The 20,175-nt window shown below is 35.8% G+C and overlaps 1 protein-coding gene across 2 annotated transcripts in view; it reads left to right on the top strand.

Annotated features, from left to right (window-relative positions):
* Window positions 1-20,175, top strand: part of LOC128997234 (regulator of G-protein signaling 20) — a 178,017-nt gene that overhangs the window by 78,801 nt on the left and 79,041 nt on the right. The window contains exon 1 of one of the 2 annotated variants that reach the window (XM_054422846.1): window positions 18,521-18,586. The exons of the other annotated variant lie outside the window; for it this stretch is intronic. The gene's annotated coding sequence lies outside the window, so the exon portion shown is untranslated. Of the gene's footprint in view, window positions 1-18,520; window positions 18,587-20,175 lie in introns of those variants that run through there. 2 annotated transcript variants of the gene reach the window in all.

Below are 20,175 nucleotides of genomic sequence, written 5' to 3' on the forward strand. Positions count from 1 at the left end.
GATCTCAGTAAGTTAAAATAAGGCAGAAAATATTATTTAGAAACTAGCACAATTTGTAACATGCTCATAAAATCAAGTTCTTTCGTTGTTGTTCCATAAAGATTGGATGTCTACTCTCAAAATCTATTTTGGTGCAATATAAGTTTTCGTTTCAGGGTGTAATATCTTTAAGAATTTCCTAAATCTTGACACATAATATTTTATTTTACAACGGTGCAAATTTTAAACACTCCACCCTGAAAACATGGGAATGATTCTCCATCTGTGGAAAAAAATTCAATTACGAATTGGGATTTCCAATTGGAAAGGTTTCACAGTCAGTTTTACATGCACAGCTCCATTGTAAACAAAGGAAGGTTGGAGAAGGTTACACTTTGTTATGGTAATCTGTTTGTGAGAATGCCACACACCATTAGTCCCTTTATACCGGGTTTTACGGTCGTGAACACTCCATTTTGTACAAATTTCAATACGTATTTTGTACATATTTTTATTTCAGCTACAATAAATTAAGTAGTTTGCAAGTTGAAATGTGCAAACTAAGCTGAAACCATTAGATATCAAATAAATACTCCCGCCGCACCAAACCTGCAGACTAAGCGAATTTCAACTTGTCTGACTACATTTTTAATTAAATATTTCCATAAATAAGACATATTTATTCCCAATTTAAATTACATTAGATTCAACGAGTGCTTAGGTTTGCTGTAATGGGAAAGGTAAAACGTGTTTTTGACCAAATCTTACTATGCTATTGCATACTGCATAGGATGAAATAAATAGATTTGCCATAACATGGAAATTTTAAACTTACACGTTATTTTTTCTCCGTAACCTTTAAGCATACAACAAAGCTTCAATATACTTAATTATTTATTTTTTTAATCCCTATAAAATGGTTTGGAAAGAAATTGCAAAATCTTAGGTTTTTAGGGCCAAAAATGGTAAAAACTCATTTTTACCCCATTAAACCCCCCATAGTTCCCATGGTCCGATCATGCTGGTTCGCGATCTCGTTTGAATAAATGTAGGTTTACACGCTTATACCAAATTCCTAATTTTATGCAAGTAGACATCTTATCTTAATGAAAATCATGGACCTTTTTTGGTGGGTTAAAAGTCTGATTACACTTGCGTAGGCAGACCTTTTATCGTTTCTGTCCATTTAGGATAAATCTTACACTATGCGATCCTCTGGTGATAATACAAGAGTATAAATAACAGTCAACAAACAAATATTTTTGGAGTTTTTAATACGACAAGATAAAAAGAAGTAAAAGTATTTATTTAAACAGATTTTACACACCCTGCACATACACGACCAGCAAAAGTGTAAAAATTTTAAATTTCTACCAGGTTTGTATTTCCAATCAAACCCGAATATACATTACTATGAAAAATAACAGTGATATTTTAATAGAGAAAGAATAAAAAACTGTACATTGAAAAACATTGTAAATGGTGATGATTTATAAAAAAAAAGAAATTTAAATGTGTTTGCTGAAATGGTTAGTGTTACAGACCTTTTCTCGTTATACTATATCTTAAGAAGAAGAAACTTTCGGATCCGTAACAAAAAGTAATTTGAAATGCCAAGCATAAGAAAATTATAATCCGTAATTACCACATGAAGGTAAGAACCATAGAAGGTAGGATATGTAATAAATTCCATGGTCCAGACTCAAGTAGATCGGCAAATCTTGGTAATCGCTAAATGACCTAGATTCAACAACGGTTAAGCATAATTCAATCAGCGAGTTAGGAATGATATATGTTCTATGATAAATCAATTACACGACTAACCCATGATTCGAGAATATACGGTTTGTCTTTGGATCTTAATCTAGATTGTTCGATATTTCAAATTACAAAAAGTGGCTACTGTCCATTTTTATATACGATAATTACGTTATATACTGTCAAGCCAGAAGCTAAACCAGAAGCTAACAGTAGTCAATTTTCTGGATAGCCAACCACACAAGGAGTTGGCCGTAGTCCAAGCAGCTTACCGAACGTCCAAGTTGTGTCAATTGGATAGAATGAGGTCAAAGGCTTTGAGTTGTGGGGCAAAAAGCTTTGTTTGTTTAGCTCTTGTTTGATGTTTGATACAGCGACAAGAAAATCAGAAATGCATTAAATGCGTTATTTAAAAGAAAATATTTAGTGGTTGTGTAATTTATTTTGAATAACCTTTAAATACCTCTTACACTAAAAAAATTCAACTGGAACATTATATTTCAGCTGAAAAGTAAAAATGCAAGGTTCATTCACTTCTTAAATGTGGTTACATGTACTTCTACACTAGCCTCATCAATACAAGTATACTGTGACAGTAATTCAATTTGGAACAAAAAAAAGTTATTGTATGCTATACTAGTTTAAGTAACGATTGCGTAAAGATAGTGATAACGACACGAGTAGAAAATTTACTGTACCAGCCTTGGCGAGTGCCTTAAAAACTTCAAAAGAGTGTCGTTAACACTATTTACGCGAGTTGCGTACACTACTTTACCTACGACAGAGTTTTAATAACTAAAAATCACAACTCATAACTTCTGAGAGAGGTTATGTTTTCGTTTATAACCTCTCATTGCCACTGACAGTGATGCAACGAAACATTGTACCATACACTAATTGCACCACTCAACAATTCAATTGGCCTGAACAGCTGATTAGTTGAAGTTCAAACCATTACAATTTTACATATTCTCTTTCAATCATTGAACCACAATGGTCCGTTACCCGTTTTGTTATGAGTGAAACTATGCTGTTATGAAAGTAAACAATGCTGTTATGTGAAACTTTTCAAATCAAACTGAACTGAAACGGCTACTTTAAAAAACGGCCGTAGGTAAAACAGTTTTTTAAAATGTGCAAGATTATTTCGGTTTCATTCACAAATTAAATTGATGACATGAAATAAAGAATGACTTCTTGATCGGCTTCGTACGTGTTATTAAATTACCTGAAAGTACAAAAATACGTCAAATAACACTTCTGATAATATATTTACATTTATACTGTTTACTCACAAGACAGTAAATGCATTCATCTATCGGGTCTGATGATGATTTAGGTATATAATATTCTATGCTTTTAAAATAACATATGATTCTTCAAGTAGTGTCCAATCGAAATCGATCACCATTTACCATCTTTTATGTGTATTACCGTCCTGTAAGTAAACAATATAAGTGTAAATATATTATTACAAGTGTTATTTGTATTTTTGTACTTTCAGATTAACTATATCTTTATTCAATATGTGGGTGGTTTCTTTAGTTTAAAATAGAAAAAGTTTTGCGTCAATGCAAAGTAGCAAGTAAATCTTATCCGTGGGTGTAGTCAGACCACAAGTGTTTTTCACTTAAGCTTGGACTTATCCAGACGAAAATATTTACCGTCTACCGCTTGAAACAAAGCTTAACAAAAGTACCTTTCTTTTCAAAGAACATTTTACTGAATAAAATACGAGTTATTTAAATTAAATAAAGCAATGGACAATAGTTATGTTGGTACAAGTATAACATAAAAGTAACAAATTTAAAAAATAAATGTATTTTTTATTGTTTTACTAATTTGAAATTGCAGTTAGTAATTTTATTGTATTTTAAGATCACGTATAAACAAATCCTGTTTTGTTAAATTAAATTAATACGAAGAGGTATTTTTCAAACAATTAGATTTTAACGTGCAAATAAATACTGTAATCAGATTACCGAGCCACAGACTTTTATTGCTAGAATATTTTCCAACAGAAACTACTGTATAGATTTGTATGGAGTATTTCCAATGAAGAATACCATACTAAGTCATGTTTACAACTTAATATTTTCCATATTAAAATAAATACCAAAGCATATAAGTGTTTGGTAACGGTAATCTAATTTTAAGACGGTTTACCATTTGAACCTGTTATACACTAGGTAAAGAACAGCTAAGATAAATATTGGGTTTAATATATACGATATAATATTAAATATTATATATGTAAGAAAATATATGTGTATATTATGCCCAGTAAGCACATAAAGACAATATTTCTTACATTAATAACACTTGATTGATTTGTCGATTCTTACAATTAAACCAGAAAAAATGGTACAATTGTGTTTATTTATACCTTTATTTTCATTTCTTCTTTCACAATCTGATGATTAAATTAAAACAATCACTTAGATGAGTTATAATCACTTTAAATAATTAAACTGTAAAAGTAATGGTTTTACAGACAAGGCAGGCCAATTTTCACCAAACGTGATGTGTGGTAGAATATAGACCTAATATAAGCAATAGCCTTAAGATATTCCTCAATGTCATACTAGAATCTGACAGTCAGGATTGAAACTTTTACCATAAGCTGCATAAACATGATAAGTTGTGGCGAAGTCATTTCCCATGATCCAAGTTAAGATTTTAAGAATATTGTTGGTTTAACAGAATTATTAGTTGACGCTTTCGATTATTTCCAACCAAATGCTAAAGGAAAAAGTAGTACAAATCAATAAATAGCTATTTAAAATCCCAAGCTATTTAAAATGTCCCAGAGAAAAATGGAAAATAGTTGGACAACCTAGAGAGTGAAATTTAAACCACCTACACACAAAGAAAGTTAATTTGAAGTCTCTTATGTATATTCGTGTACATTTTTATAGCTGTAATGCTATTTAAGACCAGTCAGTGTGGTAATAATTTGTTTTAATTTCATGCTTTATATATGGCATTATTCAATGAGCTTGACAACTTTGTTTAATACTGATAAATCACCAATGGGGTCGAAGCAACAATATTTTTGGTCGCGCATTAATTGCGTCTAAGAGTTCTTTAATTGCGCCCAAGAGTTCTTTAATTGCGCTAAGCCCTCAAAGGGACCCAGAAAATGTCATTTAGATGCCAAGTCCAAGCTAGGTAGGAATGAGTTACCGGGAGAAGGATTGTCCTTGTTTACGTGTCATCCTAACCTATCCTAACCTAACCTAACCTAACTTAACCTAACCTAACCTAACCAAACCCAACCTAACCTAACCTACTCCATTATACAGTCAAAGAGGGCCGCCACTTGGTGCAATTAATGAACGTATTGGGTGGCTCCCTGGAGTAGTTGGCGCAATTCAGGAATACCCGACTACCTGACGCAGGTCAGTGGGCGCAATTAATTCCCGCCTATTTTGTTTGGAGGCAAACACTACAGCAACTCGTCTATAGTGAATAACCCACTTTATCTAGAAAAAAATCCTTTCAGGCGAAGAAAAATTTCTTGGACTAGTCCTTGCCTAAAAGCGATACGATGATTTGATATAGCCTTCAACCTATCTTTCTACTTAGATAGTTTCGGTAAAATTTGACACAGTGAAACGTGACATGATGAAGACAAGCACATAATTGATTATCTAATCAAGCAACATCAGGCAACACCCTGTGGCAACACGATGATTAGATGTCATTTGGTTGCCTCAGGAACCGACAACCGACAACCCAAGATTAAACTTGGCTAATAATTTAGCTTGACTGATTTGATTTTGTAGCTTAAGCAATGCATCGTACGATAAATGAGTCTATGGTTTCTCATGTATGTCCCATTGAGACCCAAAGGCCGATACGTCGAACGCAAAGGTAAACAAAACTTCCACGTACTAACTCTATGCTAATGCGAAAAAAATAAATAACGGGTGTAATCTATAATTGACATGTGCTGCTATCTGAAAGTTGAGTTTAGAGCTAATAAGCTTGTACTTTGGTTGACTAATATTGTTGATGATTTCCTATGCGGGCAGAAAGATACAGAATACTTGTTCAAAATCTATTTGGGATTTTAGGTTCGTGAGATGAAAGAAAACATGATAAAGGAGCTGATTCATGAGCGTCTAAAGTGTTAAATATTAAATGTTTAATATAAAGTCTTGAAATCCTTTTCCTTTGCGATGAATGTTTTGTTAATTTCTTTTTACCTTCTACCGTTTTTTTAAGTAGCAGTTTCAGTTCAGTTCTTCGAATTGAAAGGTTCCACATAACAGCATTGTTTACTTTCATAACAGCATAGTTTTACTCATAACAACACGAGTAACGGAACAATGAGGTTCAAGGATTAAGAGAGAAAAAGTAAAATTGTAATGATTCGAACTTCAACTAATCAGCTGTTCAAGCCAATTTAATTGTTGAGTGGTGTAATTAGTGTTTGGTACAATTTTTCATTGCATCACTGTCAGTGGAAATTGGCAATGAGACGTTATAAACGAAAATATGACGTCTCTTAAATGTTATGAGTAGTGATTGTTAGTAATTAAAACACTGTAGGTAAAGTAGTGTACGCAACTCACGTAAATAGTCCAGGACCTGACTAGGGTTCTGTGTGCATGTCGTGTATAGAGAATTTTGCTTTTGCATTTCAATATAGGTGTCTTAGGAAGTGTTTTCCACTCGGGTGTCAAGTTCGTACCTGGTACGTTTTCGAGCTATGACGTCATCAAGATGGCGGCTCGGCAATTTTTAAATGCGTATATTTCGCAAACCGTTTAACGGATCGGGATGATTCTTTTTTTGTTTGAAAGAGACTTTTACAAACTATCTTTTTTGTATTTACACATTTGTTGTAAACTTAATATTCACCGCACAATATTGAAAAACGTCGTTTTTATTGTTATTATATTTATTGTTTTGCTTATAACTTCTTAACCGCTGATAAAATCAAATACCACCCGTTGCAAAAGTTGTAGATAATTCTATACCCTTTCCAACGATACCAAACAATATGTGATGAGACCTAAAAATATAGCAAAGAGTTTGAATAAACTGTAAAAAAAACACTGAAAGTGGTGTACGGTCCGGGAAAGATTAGTCCTGGACATGACTAGGGTTCTGTGTGCATGTCGTGTATAGAGAATTTTGCTTTTGCATTTCAATATAGGTGTCTTAGTGTTTTCCACTCGGGTGTCAAGTCCGCACCTGTTTCGTTTTCCAGCTATGACGTCATCAAAATGGCGGCTAGGGAAATTTTTAAATGCATATATTTCGCATACCGTGTAACGGATCGGGGTGATTCTTTTTTTGTTTGAAAGATAATTTTAAAGGAAATGTTTTTCGTATTTACACTTTTGTTGTCAACTTAATATTTATCTCACAATATTAAAAAACGTGGTTTTTAATATCATTGTTTTTGAATTTTTCTTTATAGCTTGTTAAACGCTTATAGAATGAAATAACTACCCGTTACATAAGTTGTAGATAACTTTATGCCCTTTCCAATGATACCAAACAATTAATATTTCAAACTAAAATTAAAGCCAAGAGATTAAATAAACCGTTAACAAACACTCAACATGGTAGATAGTCCGGAAAATATTGCGGCTGGAACAATCCTTTAAATTCGTATATTTCGCATACTGGTTAACGAACCGGGATGATTCTTTTTTTGTTTGTAAGATATTTTTTAAGCCTATCTTTTTTGTATTTACACCTTTGTTGTTAACCTACTATTTGTCAAAACGTTATAAGCAAAAGTAAAATAAAAATAACAATTAAATGTACTAAGACACCTATATTGAAATGCAAAAGCAAAATTCTCTATACACGACATGCACACAGAACCCTAGTCAGGTCCTGGACTAAAATAGTGTTAACGACACTCGTTGAAGTTTTTAAGGCACTTGCCATGGCTCGTACCTTAAATTTTCTACTCGTGTCGTTAACACTATCTGTACGCAATCGTTGCGTAAACTACTATTAATTACACACTTGGGTCACTCACATTAGAACATATTGTTTTTTTATATTTAAAATTCCATTATAATATGCTTTTGTAATTTGTGAGTAATCCATTTTATTTATTTGCTAAAGAAATTAAATGACGGTTATCTGATTAACTCATAAGTTGATGAGATATTAAAGTTATTAATTCCTCATAAGTCATAACTCATTAAATCATGAGTCGATTTGAGTAATGATAGTAAAATTCAGACTTTACTCCTATTTATTATAATTGAATTTTTATTTTTCAAGTAAGAGCGTCTGGGTTGTTATAATATTGTTTTCCCATCTTTGCTGGACCATACTGAACCATAATGTGACAGGTCTTTCGATGTAAACAAACAATAACAAATAAATCAAATTTAAATGGTTAACACTTCAAAATTCAGTAGGACTTTATGAAAACAATTGTTTCAGGATCTTTTCAGAACTCAAGTTGCAAAATGTTTATCACAAAAGTTGGAAACAAACTGTTAAACTGTTTCAACCTAACAAACAAAACAAAACATAAAATAAACAAAACTCCACATTTTGAGAAACTCGGGCTTTTGTTTCAATTTTCTCTAAAATAACTTTAATCTGACGTTCAATTTTGGCCAACAATAGAAAACAATGTTTCTTCTGGTGGTGAACTGAAGGTCTTGTTTGAAGTGGCTTTAAATTTACCTTAACAGTATTAAGTAAAATTAAAAAATATCAGGTGCATGAATGAATAAAATGCAGTTTATGCTAAATTAAAAACACATTTTACAATTATATTTCCAACATTGTTAACTATATTCGTGTTTTATTAAATCACCTTAATTTGTGGAATATCCTGTAGACACCTCAAACATGTATGAGCATGGCTTATAATTTAAAATTGTATACATCAACTGTTTTTCAGCAAAATGAAACTATTTTTAAATTCAGTTAAATGCTAAATGAAAGAAACATACGATACATAACGCTCTAGAAATCTATAAAGCCAAAAGTACCCATATACTTTTGAGAAAACACAAGTCACACCCCCATAAACCATATACTTAAAATGTTCGTCATGACGAGAAACATTGTGCAAAACTATCCATTATTTCATAAATTGCCCTTTAAGGTCATAATTCCTTTCCATATACCTAATGTTAAAAGTACCTTAGCTGTACTTATTTGTTTGTCATTCTTTAAATTTAGTACCTTATTATAATGAGGTGTGCTTATTTGTTTGTTTTACTGTATTTTGTTTATTTCAGGTTAACTTAACCAATCAATAGTTTTATTAATACTTATGAAGTCAAACGGGGTGAAGCACGTGGGTAACAGCTAGTTAACATAATTTCTAAAATTCTGAAATGAACCAAATTTCCAAACAAAGTTCGCTGTGAAGAAGTCAACACCACGCATTTCCTCACACATGGATAATATCAACATGTTTTATGTAAATAGAAAATAATTTGAAATTCAACAAAAGCTAGGTGCAAGCAACACACAATACGCAATACATTTCACGCTCTAAAACTAACATAACTTCAAAAAATCGAAACACGAACATCATTTCTGAACAAAGTTCGTTGTAAAAATCTACATCTCTTCCACACATTTCTTCACACATTTGTTAGCATCAAACTTTTGTTGTTTAATCTAAAAGAATATACACAGGTCAATGCAATAATATAAGAAAAAATCTTATTTAATTTTAAACCCTTCTGATTATGTCCCAAAGTTTGTTGTGAAAAAATCAACTTCCACAACTGTTGGGGGCGTAATGGGTGAAAATTGAAAATAATTAATAACTCGAAGGACCAGAACTAATTAATAGTTCAAGAGAAAAATAATTAAATTAGAGAAAATGGCGAATCTGCAATTTGAAGGGCACTGAGGTCCCGAGATGGAATAAAATGTCTTGTGAGGGGCAAATGAGATTAGTTTTAGAGTCTAATTAAAACACACACAAAACTTTAAGGTTGTACCTTGAGTCCAATTATCCAAAGGTGGAGAGTATGGCAGCGGCGTCGTCTATGGTGGAGCGATGGCGGATGGCGGAGTCCTTAGACCGAGTGCTTCTGTTTTGTAGAATTTTGGAGAACGCAACGCACCCAAGTTCATAATCACAAAGAGCTCACTAATACGCGGAAGTCGCGGTGAAAACGTACGGAAAGTCTAGAAGTAATACACGGACGCGCACACACTGTCTTGAGGTTTGAAGAGTCTGAAAGCACTAGATCACAATTTAAGTAATTTAATCACAAACAAAAGGGGAAAATTAAAATGTATATATAGTTAAATGTACTATAGAGGAGAGGGAGGCCAGATATAATTAATCTATAGCCTAAAAATACGTTTAAGAGAGGTAAAATGGGCAATTAATGTCCCGAGATACGAGAAACGGAATACACCGTGAGTTATGGACGCCGACCGTGGACAGACAGACGCCGATCGCCGGTTTCACACTTTTAAAAATGCAATTGCGGTTTAGAGGGGTCTAGGAATTCGATGGCCAATAGGAAATGCGATTGAAGCAAACACGGCGTCAGGTGATTCATGGGTATGTAGTACAGGAAAATAGGCCTTACTGTGGCGGGAAATTCGAGCAGGCTTAGCAATCTCATTTGAATATTGAAAGCGGGAGTCTATTTACAATAAATTGTTACTGAGACTAAATAATATTACAATAAATGTGGTGATTTATATACACATTAGCATGATTAATTAACCAGTGACTTAATTAACATAATGATTAATTTCTAAATACTCTAAAAATATGAATACCGAACATTCCGGCCCCCTTGAAGCATTACAGCTTCAACAGACAATTAATTAAAAAACACAAGAGCAAACGTAAACCACACTTAAATCTAATATGTACATAGAGTAGGTTTCTTGGACCTAGTCTTCATTGCATGGCAGAGGGAAGACCTTGTGAACAGGCCGTGTGAAAGTCCCAGAAGCTGTCTTCACTGTGACGACTCGAACTGTTCCATCAGCGCCAGGGTGAGTGGAGACGATGCGTCCAAGAGGCCAGGTGAGTGGAGGTGAATTGGAGTGAATGAGCACCAAGTCTCCGGTCTTCAAATTCTCATGAGGGGTGGTCCACTTGGATCGCTGCTGGAGGGAGTGGAGATATTCAAGCTGCCAACGCCTCCAGATACGCTGGTGAAAAGCCTGGACAAGCTGCCACTGACGAAGACGATTGAAGGGCACTTCAGACAGGTGAGGTTCCGGCAGGGCAACTAATGGAGCTCCGATGAGGAAATGTCCAGGGGTCAGCACAGAAATTTCGGAAGGGTCTGAACTAAGAGCTGTAAGAGGGCGCGAGTTTAGCATTGCCTCTACTTGAATGGACAAAGTTTGAAATTGGGTTAAAGTTAAAATGGTTTCACCAATTACCCGTTTCAGATGGTATTTTGCACTTTTAACGGCACTTTCCCATAAGCCACCTTGATGAGGTGCAGAGGGGGGGTTGAAATGGAAGTTAATTCCTTTGGGGGTGGTGAAATGAACAATTTTGTCCTGCGAATCAGGTGTAAGGATGGTTTCACGGATTACCTTGCGTAATTCCGAGTTTGCACCAACAAAGTTGGTTCCGCAGTCAGAATACAGATCGGAACAGAGTCCGCGTCTCGACACAAAACGTGTGAGAGCGGCAATGAAGCCTGAGGTGGTAAGATCGGTGACTACCTCTATATGAATAGCTTTGGTAGCCATGCAGATAAAAATACACAAATAGACCTTAATCTGTCTAAGAGCTTTGAGACTGCAAACGCGAACACTAAATGGTCCGGCGTAATCTACGCCTGTAGATGAGAATGGACGAGTAGGATTGACCCGATGAGCAGGTAAATCACCCATTAGAGGGATTTTGTTTCGTGGTTTATTTTTAAAGCACACAAGACACTTAAATATGCGCGAGCGGATAACGCTCCTGGCCGATAGAATCCACACTTTTCGGGCGAGTAGTGATTGAGTTAGTTGCGGACCTGAGTGCAAGTGTACCTGGTGGTAAAAGTCTATAAGCAAATTCACTACAGTATGAGACTTGGGTAGAACAATAGGGTGACGTATGTCATGAGCAAGCGAACAATGTGACAATCGGCCACCGACGCGTATGAGACCATTAGGGTCGAGGAAGGGGGTGAGTTTCTGTAATTGTGCAGAACATATTGAGCCTTTGTTCAATAATTTAATATCCGCACTGAAATGGAGTTTTTGCACTAGTTTAAAAATTGTCACTTCCGCTAGATTTAATTCACTGAGTTTTAAGTGTCCAGAGAGTTTGTTTTTAGACCTGGAATAGTTTATGAATCGTAGTACATAAGCTAGCACACGGGTTAGTTTCAACCAAGATGAATATTTAGACAATAAGTCCCATTCCGAAGGGGCGACTGTTGCACTAAGTACACTAAGAGGAGTTTCTTTAATTTCGTCCGTGGGAGTGAGTTCAGACGGCGAAAAACATGAGGGGGGCCAGTTGGCCGCAGGGAGCTGTAACCATGGTGGGCCAGTCCACCATAAGGGATGGTCAATGAGAGATGAGGCTAGAATTCCTCGTGAGGCACAATCAGCGGGGTTTTCCGTCCCTTTTATGTGCCGCCACTGATAACTGGGAATGATTTCTTGCACTTGGGCTACACGATTAGCCACAAAGGTCTTTAGTCTGTATGGAGGGGTTTGTAGCCAAGTAAGAACTACAGATGAGTCACTCCACAATACAGTGGTATTCGTAGTAAGAGAGTTAAATTGTTTTTCACAATAATGCACTAGTTTTGATAAGAGGTGAGCTGCACACAATTCCAAGCGGGGTAAAGTTACCTTTTTTAACGGGGCAACACGAGTCTTAGACAATATTTGTTTCACAATGACTGTTTTGTCACTAGATTCACACCGGAAATACACTACCGCGGCATAACCGCATTCCGATGCATCACAGAAACCGTGAAGCTCGATATCAGAGGAGTGAGCGAGCGGAAATGCTCGGGGGATCTTAATTTGACCGAGGTGGTCTTTAGTGTTACTAGTGAACACATGCCACTTATGTGCGAGATCAGAAGGGAGAGGGTCGTCCCAATCAAGACCTTGAGTCCATAGTAATTGCATGAAGCATTTTGCTACCATGATTAATGGGGACAAAAATCCACAGGGGTCATATAGTTTGGCAATAAAGCTGAGCACGGAGCGCTTAGTCAGCTTTTCAGACGGGGGGTTGAAAGCGTAACAGAAACAGTCTTCTTCAGGAGACCAATGGAGACCTAGGATGGAGTACTGGGGAAGCTGAGCGTCTTGCAGGAAACTTGGAGTCTCTAGATGTTCCGAAGGAAATTTTTCTAGAAGAGCAGAGGAGTTGGAGGCCCACTTGCGAAGTTCAAAGCCACCACGATGTAGAAGTTGGATAAGTTGGTCCTGTAGTTCAAGAGCAGCCTCAACGGAGTCAGCACCCGTGATAATGTCGTCCACGTAGGTGTGATGACGTAGAGAGTGAGAAGCCTGAGGGAAGGCATCACCTTCGTCTTCCGCTAACTGCATTAAAGTTTTAATAGCAAGGTAGGGGGAGCTGTTCATGCCGTAGGTGACGGTAGTAAGTTGAAACGTAGAGATTTCCTTTGAAGGGTCGTCACGCCACAGAATCAGTTGAAACTTTTGATCGTCAGGGTGCACTTGTATTTGGCGGTACATTTGCCGAATGTCACATGAAAACACAATTTTATGAGAGCGGAAGTTCAAAATTACGTCACAAATGTCAGTTTGTAATTTACGTCCTGTCAAAAGAATATCGTTTAAGGAGTGACCGGAACTGGTTTTGCTACTGGCGTCAAACACTGTCCTTAAATTGGTCGTGCTAGAGTCCTTCAGTACCCCATGATGAGGTAGGAAGTAGTGTGGGTGTATGTCTTCAACAAAATCTAGTTTTGTCATATGGCCAAGAGTTTGATATTCAGACATGAACGTCTTATACAAGTGTGAAAAATGGGGTTGAGCTTTAAATTTCTGCTCAATAGACAACAAGCGCTTTTCAGCAATGGGCCTAGATTGGCCTAGAATGGAGGGGTCCGTCTTGAACGGAAGTCGCACAACATAACGACCTGATTGATCACGAGAGTGTGATTTTTTATAGTATTCATCACAAAGAAGCTCTTCCTGTGACTTAACCTGGAAGTGAGGGGGTTCCTCCTGTTGCCAAAAACGTTGCAGGGAAGAGTGTAGTGAATTATCACTAACAGAGAGAAGAGAGATCGCAAAACCTGACACGGGTTCCGAGTTAGTTGCACAGGGAGCTTTACCCATCAGAATAAAGCCAAGATGAGTACCTATCACATGAGGCATGTGCGTGCCGAGGGAGTAACTTTCATGAGTCCAGAGGAGGGGTAGCAGAGAACTACCTATAAGCACGTCAATGCCACCAGGCAAGTGAAAAGTAGGATCAGCTAGAATATAGGGCTTAATTTTTGTTAGCACTTCCGGTGATATAGGGGAGCGAGGTAAGTCGACGGAAATCTTATCAAGAATATGGAATTGATGGTCAGTGGCTATTACTCGACCTGAGAGAGTTTCAAGATTCAAGTAAGTTGACCCTTTAGTACAGGAAGCCATTTGAGAAAGACCAGATATTTTGAGTTGAGAAGACTGGCGTTTTATATTCAGGAGATTCGCAGCGCGTTCTGAGAGCAGATCACACATACTGCCAGTATCTAGTAGAGCACGAAACACATGAGAGATACCCTGAGGGGAAGTCAACTTGACCAAGGCGGTGCCGAGTAATACAGTATAATTACCCGAAGTCGTACATGAGTTATTTTGGGCAGAATAATTGCTTACATCCGCGACAGTGGCGGAGATAGAGGCTTGTGAATTAACATCACCAGTCTGAGTGTGAGATGGACCTGAAGTGGTCGGGGAAGTTCTTTGACCTTGAGGTCGAAAAGACATCTGAGAGGTTTGATTATTATCACCAAGGTGTAAGAGAGAGTGGTGTCGCTGTTTACATGTGCGACAAGTGAACTGAGAGCGGCATTCTTTGGAGCTATGTTCACCCAAGCAAGAAAAACAACGATTATGTTTTTTAACAATGGCGTGTCGCTCTCGAGGAGATTTATTTTGAAATACGTCACAAGTGTAAACTTTGTGATCATTTTTGTTACAAACAAAACATTTGTTATAGACAGGACTATTTTTAGTCTGAGAGCTATGAGAGGGGGGAGCATTAGATCTCGAAGTAGCTACCATGGCTAGGCCTACGTCAGACCGGAAATGCACCTTTTTTGGTATGGTTTTGTGAGGTGAAGGTTGAACGCTTCTGTGGGCCGATGACATGTTATGTATGTTAGCATCTTCTGTCTGCGAACATTCTTGGTTAAGAAATTTTATTATTTCACCAATTTCTGGTAATGAATGAGTAACTGGATCTTCGGTTTGACTGGAACGGAACGATTCAAGTTTTTTACGTAGTTCCTGGTCCATTTTACGCAAAAGGAGTGCGGACAATAGGGGGTTGTTGTCACTAACGTCACAATTTAATGCCTTAAGAGCTTGTGTGTGTTCCGTAAACAGGTTTACAAATTGGCGCAAACCTTTGAGTGAAGTTGCCGTAATGTTTGGCAGGTCCAACAATTGGTTAAGATGCAATGATTGCAATCTTCGATTGTTGTGATATCTGTCACGTAACAATTCATAGGCGACTAGATAATTAGGAGCGGCGAGATTTAAACTCCTTATTAAATTGAGAGGCTCTCCATTTAAGACAGAGAGTAAGTACTGGAATTTCATAACAGAGGATAATGAAGCATTACGGTGGATTGCAGTGTCAAAAAGATTGATAAAACTTGTCCACGTTAATGGATCGCCAGAGAATTTTTGTAAGTCCAGTTTAGGTAATCGTACTTGTGAGCTTGGATGAGTTTCTGAAACAGAAAACGATTCACTGAACGCGGAAGGGGTTTTTGGTGGTTCTGAAGGAACCAGGGTTTCAATCGTAGCTTGAATGTGAGAGAACATGTCTTCAATAGCATCTTGATCATTGGAAAGAGTCTTATCATCGATCCCTTCATCTTCCAGAACGAAGGCACGTTGAAGGTTATTTTCAAATTCACTGCGTTTCTTTTTTATTTCCAACGCGTAAGCGGATAATTTCTTAAGTTGTAATGGTGTTAGAGGGTCGATTTGAGTTGATAATTCATCTACTGTAGCCTTAAGTTTTTCAAAACGTGATTTAATCAGCGCCGTAGAACGGGTGTAGATTGCGGACTTAAAATCAGATGCTTTAGGAGGCATTGTGAAGTGTTCACTTAAAAGTATTCACACGAAAATGGAAGTTGTGGGTACACAAAAGGCTTGTAGCTAGGCCTATGAATGGTATTAGCTTAACAATGTAGTAATTAATTGTCCGCTGAATAATATAGAGATAAAATATTATAAATATCTAAAACATTTATCCACCTACTTTGTAGCTTAATTGAGGCAAATAGTGAAAAACACTAAGTTATCAACACGTTAGATAGCAATAAAATATTTTTAAATTGAGTGTGGCAGGTTTAATTCGATTTTCAAACCATAAATCAACAATTGAGCTTAGTTGAAAGTATTCAAGTACGGTAATAATAATGCACAATAAAACAAGAGATATGATAGACAAATGAATGAGTCACATGAAAGTTCACCGTTATTTACAAAAATAATAAATGGATCTAAATAAGTTTAATGAGAGTAGGCCTCATTAATGAAACAGTGTAGAATAATCCTTAGTAAACAAGAATTGCAACATAAAGAGTAAGTTATTACCCTAATAAATGAGAAAGGAACATAAAATTATAACCATCAATGAAATATGAATCACAATACAAATACGCTATCTAACAGTTTTGTTTATATGTACAACACTAGTAATAAGAACCAGTAAAAACGGTTATTTTGAACTATTTATTAAAATGTTAATTGACAAGATAAAATTACCTTAAATATAATATCGCACGTTTGTCAACCAAAATTACAGAGATGAACTAATTTAACTTTACTTCATTTAAAATCAAAATTCAGAAAGCATAAACAATGTTAAATAACAATGACAAATTATTGTTTATTTAGTATGATATTCAAAAGAGCAATATTGATTCAAAGAATAATAGTAAATACCTAATAATAACCTAATAGTTGGTTATTAATAATATCAATCAACCTTATTACACAATACACCTTAAATGAGAAAATGTAAACAACAACAAACGCTGTACAGTGAGTGACAGTTGAGATATGCGTCTGCTACTAGTGTCGGCCGTCTGCACGCGACTAAATCCCGCAACTAAAACTAAATCCCGTTTTCGGGATAAAAAAGCCAAGTAGGGAAAAATTGTCTACTACTAGAGAGAACAGCAAATTGTACATGATTGTGACCTGCGCAGACGCGCGAGTGGAGAGAGATTGCTAAACCACGCCCACGAACGGAACGAACGCGAGCCGATATTTTACCAATATGGCGAAAATTGAAAATTGCAGATCGCTAAAAATATGGTTGATGATGAAAATTGGCTGAAATTAATTACCACAGGACTTTAGACAATGAATCCGGCTCGAAGGACCAAATGTTGGGGGCGTAATGGGTGAAAATTGAAAATAATTAATAACTCGAAGGACCAGAACTAATTAATAGTTCAAGAGAAAAATAATTAAATTAGAGAAAATGGCGAATCTGCAATTTGAAGGGCACTGAGGTCCCGAGATGGAATAAAATGTCTTGTGAGGGGCAAATGAGATTAGTTTTAGAGTCTAATTAAAACACACACAAAACTTTAAGGTTGTACCTTGAGTCCAATTATCCAAAGGTGGAGAGTATGGCAGCGGCGTCGTCTATGGTGGAGCGATGGCGGATGGCGGAGTCCTTAGACCGAGTGCTTCTGTTTTGTAGAATTTTGGAGAACGCAACGCACCCAAGTTCATAATCACAAAGAGCTCACTAATACGCGGAAGTCGCGGTGAAAACGTACGGAAAGTCTAGAAGTAATACACGGACGCGCACACACTGTCTTGAGGTTTGAAGAGTCTGAAAGCACTAGATCACAATTTAAGTAATTTAATCACAAACAAAAGGGGAAAATTAAAATGTATATATAGTTAAATGTACTATAGAGGAGAGGGAGGCCAGATATAATTAATCTATAGCCTAAAAATACGTTTAAGAGAGGTAAAATGGGCAATTAATGTCCCGAGATACGAGAAACGGAATACACCGTGAGTTATGGACGCCGACCGTGGACAGACAGACGCCGATCGCCGGTTTCACACTTTTAAAAATGCAATTGCGGTTTAGAGGGGTCTAGGAATTCGATGGCCAATAGGAAATGCGATTGAAGCAAACACGGCGTCAGGTGATTCATGGGTATGTAGTACAGGAAAATAGGCCTTACTGTGGCGGGAAATTCGAGCAGGCTTAGCAATCTCATTTGAATATTGAAAGCGGGAGTCTATTTACAATAAATTGTTACTGAGACTAAATAATATTACAATAAATGTGGTGATTTATATACACATTAGCATGATTAATTAACCAGTGACTTAATTAACATAATGATTAATTTCTAAATACTCTAAAAATATGAATACCGAACAACAACACATTTCCTCGGTTCTCGGAACAGGCAATCCAAACAGTGTTATTCATTGGAACGTGTTACAGACACCTTAAACAAACACAGACATACACATACGTGTCTGCGTGTGTGTGTGGGTGTGCGCAAGTGTGAATCACCGGCGCATGCGTGAATGTTGTGAACTCTAGCCGTTGTCAGTTGATAGCCGCAGATCGTAGCGATAGTAAGATTGTGTCGCGAGTGTTGTGAATTGTGTGAGTTGATTGTTGTGTATATCAGCTGATCGATGTGATTGGGTTTGTGAATAGCTTATGGGTTAAGATGTGTTTTTGTTTTTAGTTGCCCTATATGAGATCTATGATACAATAATGGGGGCTGAATGATTTTGGGGAGACACTAGATTTTGTATGATAATTAAGTAGCTCAAAATAAAGTTTTACCGCAATTGAATAATTAATTTAATTTCAAATTTTGTTTTATTTATTGACCATTAATACTATCAATGGTGTAAAATACACAACGAATAAATTTTCAATCTGAAGTATTTATGACAACATTGAATAATTTGTTAACTAAGTGATAAATATTCAATCCTAACACAAGATTAAGTTTTGAACATTATAGCAGTGTGTCTCTTAACATTGTTACTTGGAATAGGGAATTGTCTGAAACGAATTTACAGCCAAAATATTTCAGCTTCTAAATCTAGGCCTACTACTGTTCCAACATGAAATAAGCTATTGAATAGTCTAATGCAAACCCTCAAAAAACAAACATTTCGTAATACTCACTTAATTTTGGTCTAGGGATGTCCTTTTTTGGTAATATTTTTTTTTATTTTGGTGGGAATCAAAATTATAATTAGAAACACAGTATTTGTGAGAATGTAGCAAGTTTGGTGGTTTCATAAAATCCCTTAGTATGAAATAAGTATCAAATTGAAAAATATGTATACTTTCAATTTGAAGATGTGATAATAAACAAATTACTTTTATAAATAAATAATGTCGTTAAATATATTTTTCTTTATTTACTATTCATTTAATCGGAGTACGACTAGTTGACGATAACTTTTAGTCTTAAAACCCTAATATTTGTAAAATGTTTTACTCTTGGTAAACATCCAGTATTAAAATAGGGCATCCTCAATTTCATGAAGGAGCTTTTAAGAATGTTTCAACTTGATAAATTTAATTTTACTTGCATCTACCATTAGAAAAGTTTTCTAAAACTGGATTTTGTAAAAACAACACAAGTCATAGTTGACAATAATATGATCCTTTATAAGTACTGTATATAATCAGTTATTTGAATCTAGTTATGTTGATTAGAAATTTAAGTTAAATAAATAATGACGTAGGTTACTAAAATCAACCAACTAAAATTTTTAACCATTTGTAATCGTTTAGTTTAAATTAAATGTCGTTTATATTCGATTTTCCAACTCGATGTTTCATACTAGTAAGTTACTCAAATTTTACACTATTTGTTGATTCTTAAAAAAACTTAACTAAAAAAATACTACTTTATTCAGGATAGTGTCCGATGTTTTTTTTTTTAAATCTGTGACAATGACTTTTTCTCTCTTCGTCACCTCTAATTTAAAACCTAAACGAGTTTTTAAATGTTTTAATGGAGAATTAACTATGTAATACAAAAATATTTCATTGATCGAGTAACTAAAAGGGCAACAGGGTCCTAAAACAAAGGGTGAAAACGATGCCTGAGGGATGGAAGACGTTTGCTGTTATATCCTGAAACTCCTGAATATTGTATATCAGAGAGGAGGATCGTTTGTACTCTCCAAGTAGGAATAATATCATGCTGCTTTCTGTGTACACAATTTTACATTTCTTAGTCATAATTATTCGCATTTAATTCATAC

The sequence above is a fragment of the Macrosteles quadrilineatus genome, unplaced genomic scaffold, assembly GCF_028750875.1.
Source record: "Macrosteles quadrilineatus isolate MER2022 unplaced genomic scaffold, UCM_ALF_1.0 Scaffold_6__1_contigs__length_79288215, whole genome shotgun sequence".
Lineage (NCBI taxonomy): Eukaryota > Metazoa > Arthropoda > Insecta > Hemiptera > Cicadellidae > Macrosteles > Macrosteles quadrilineatus.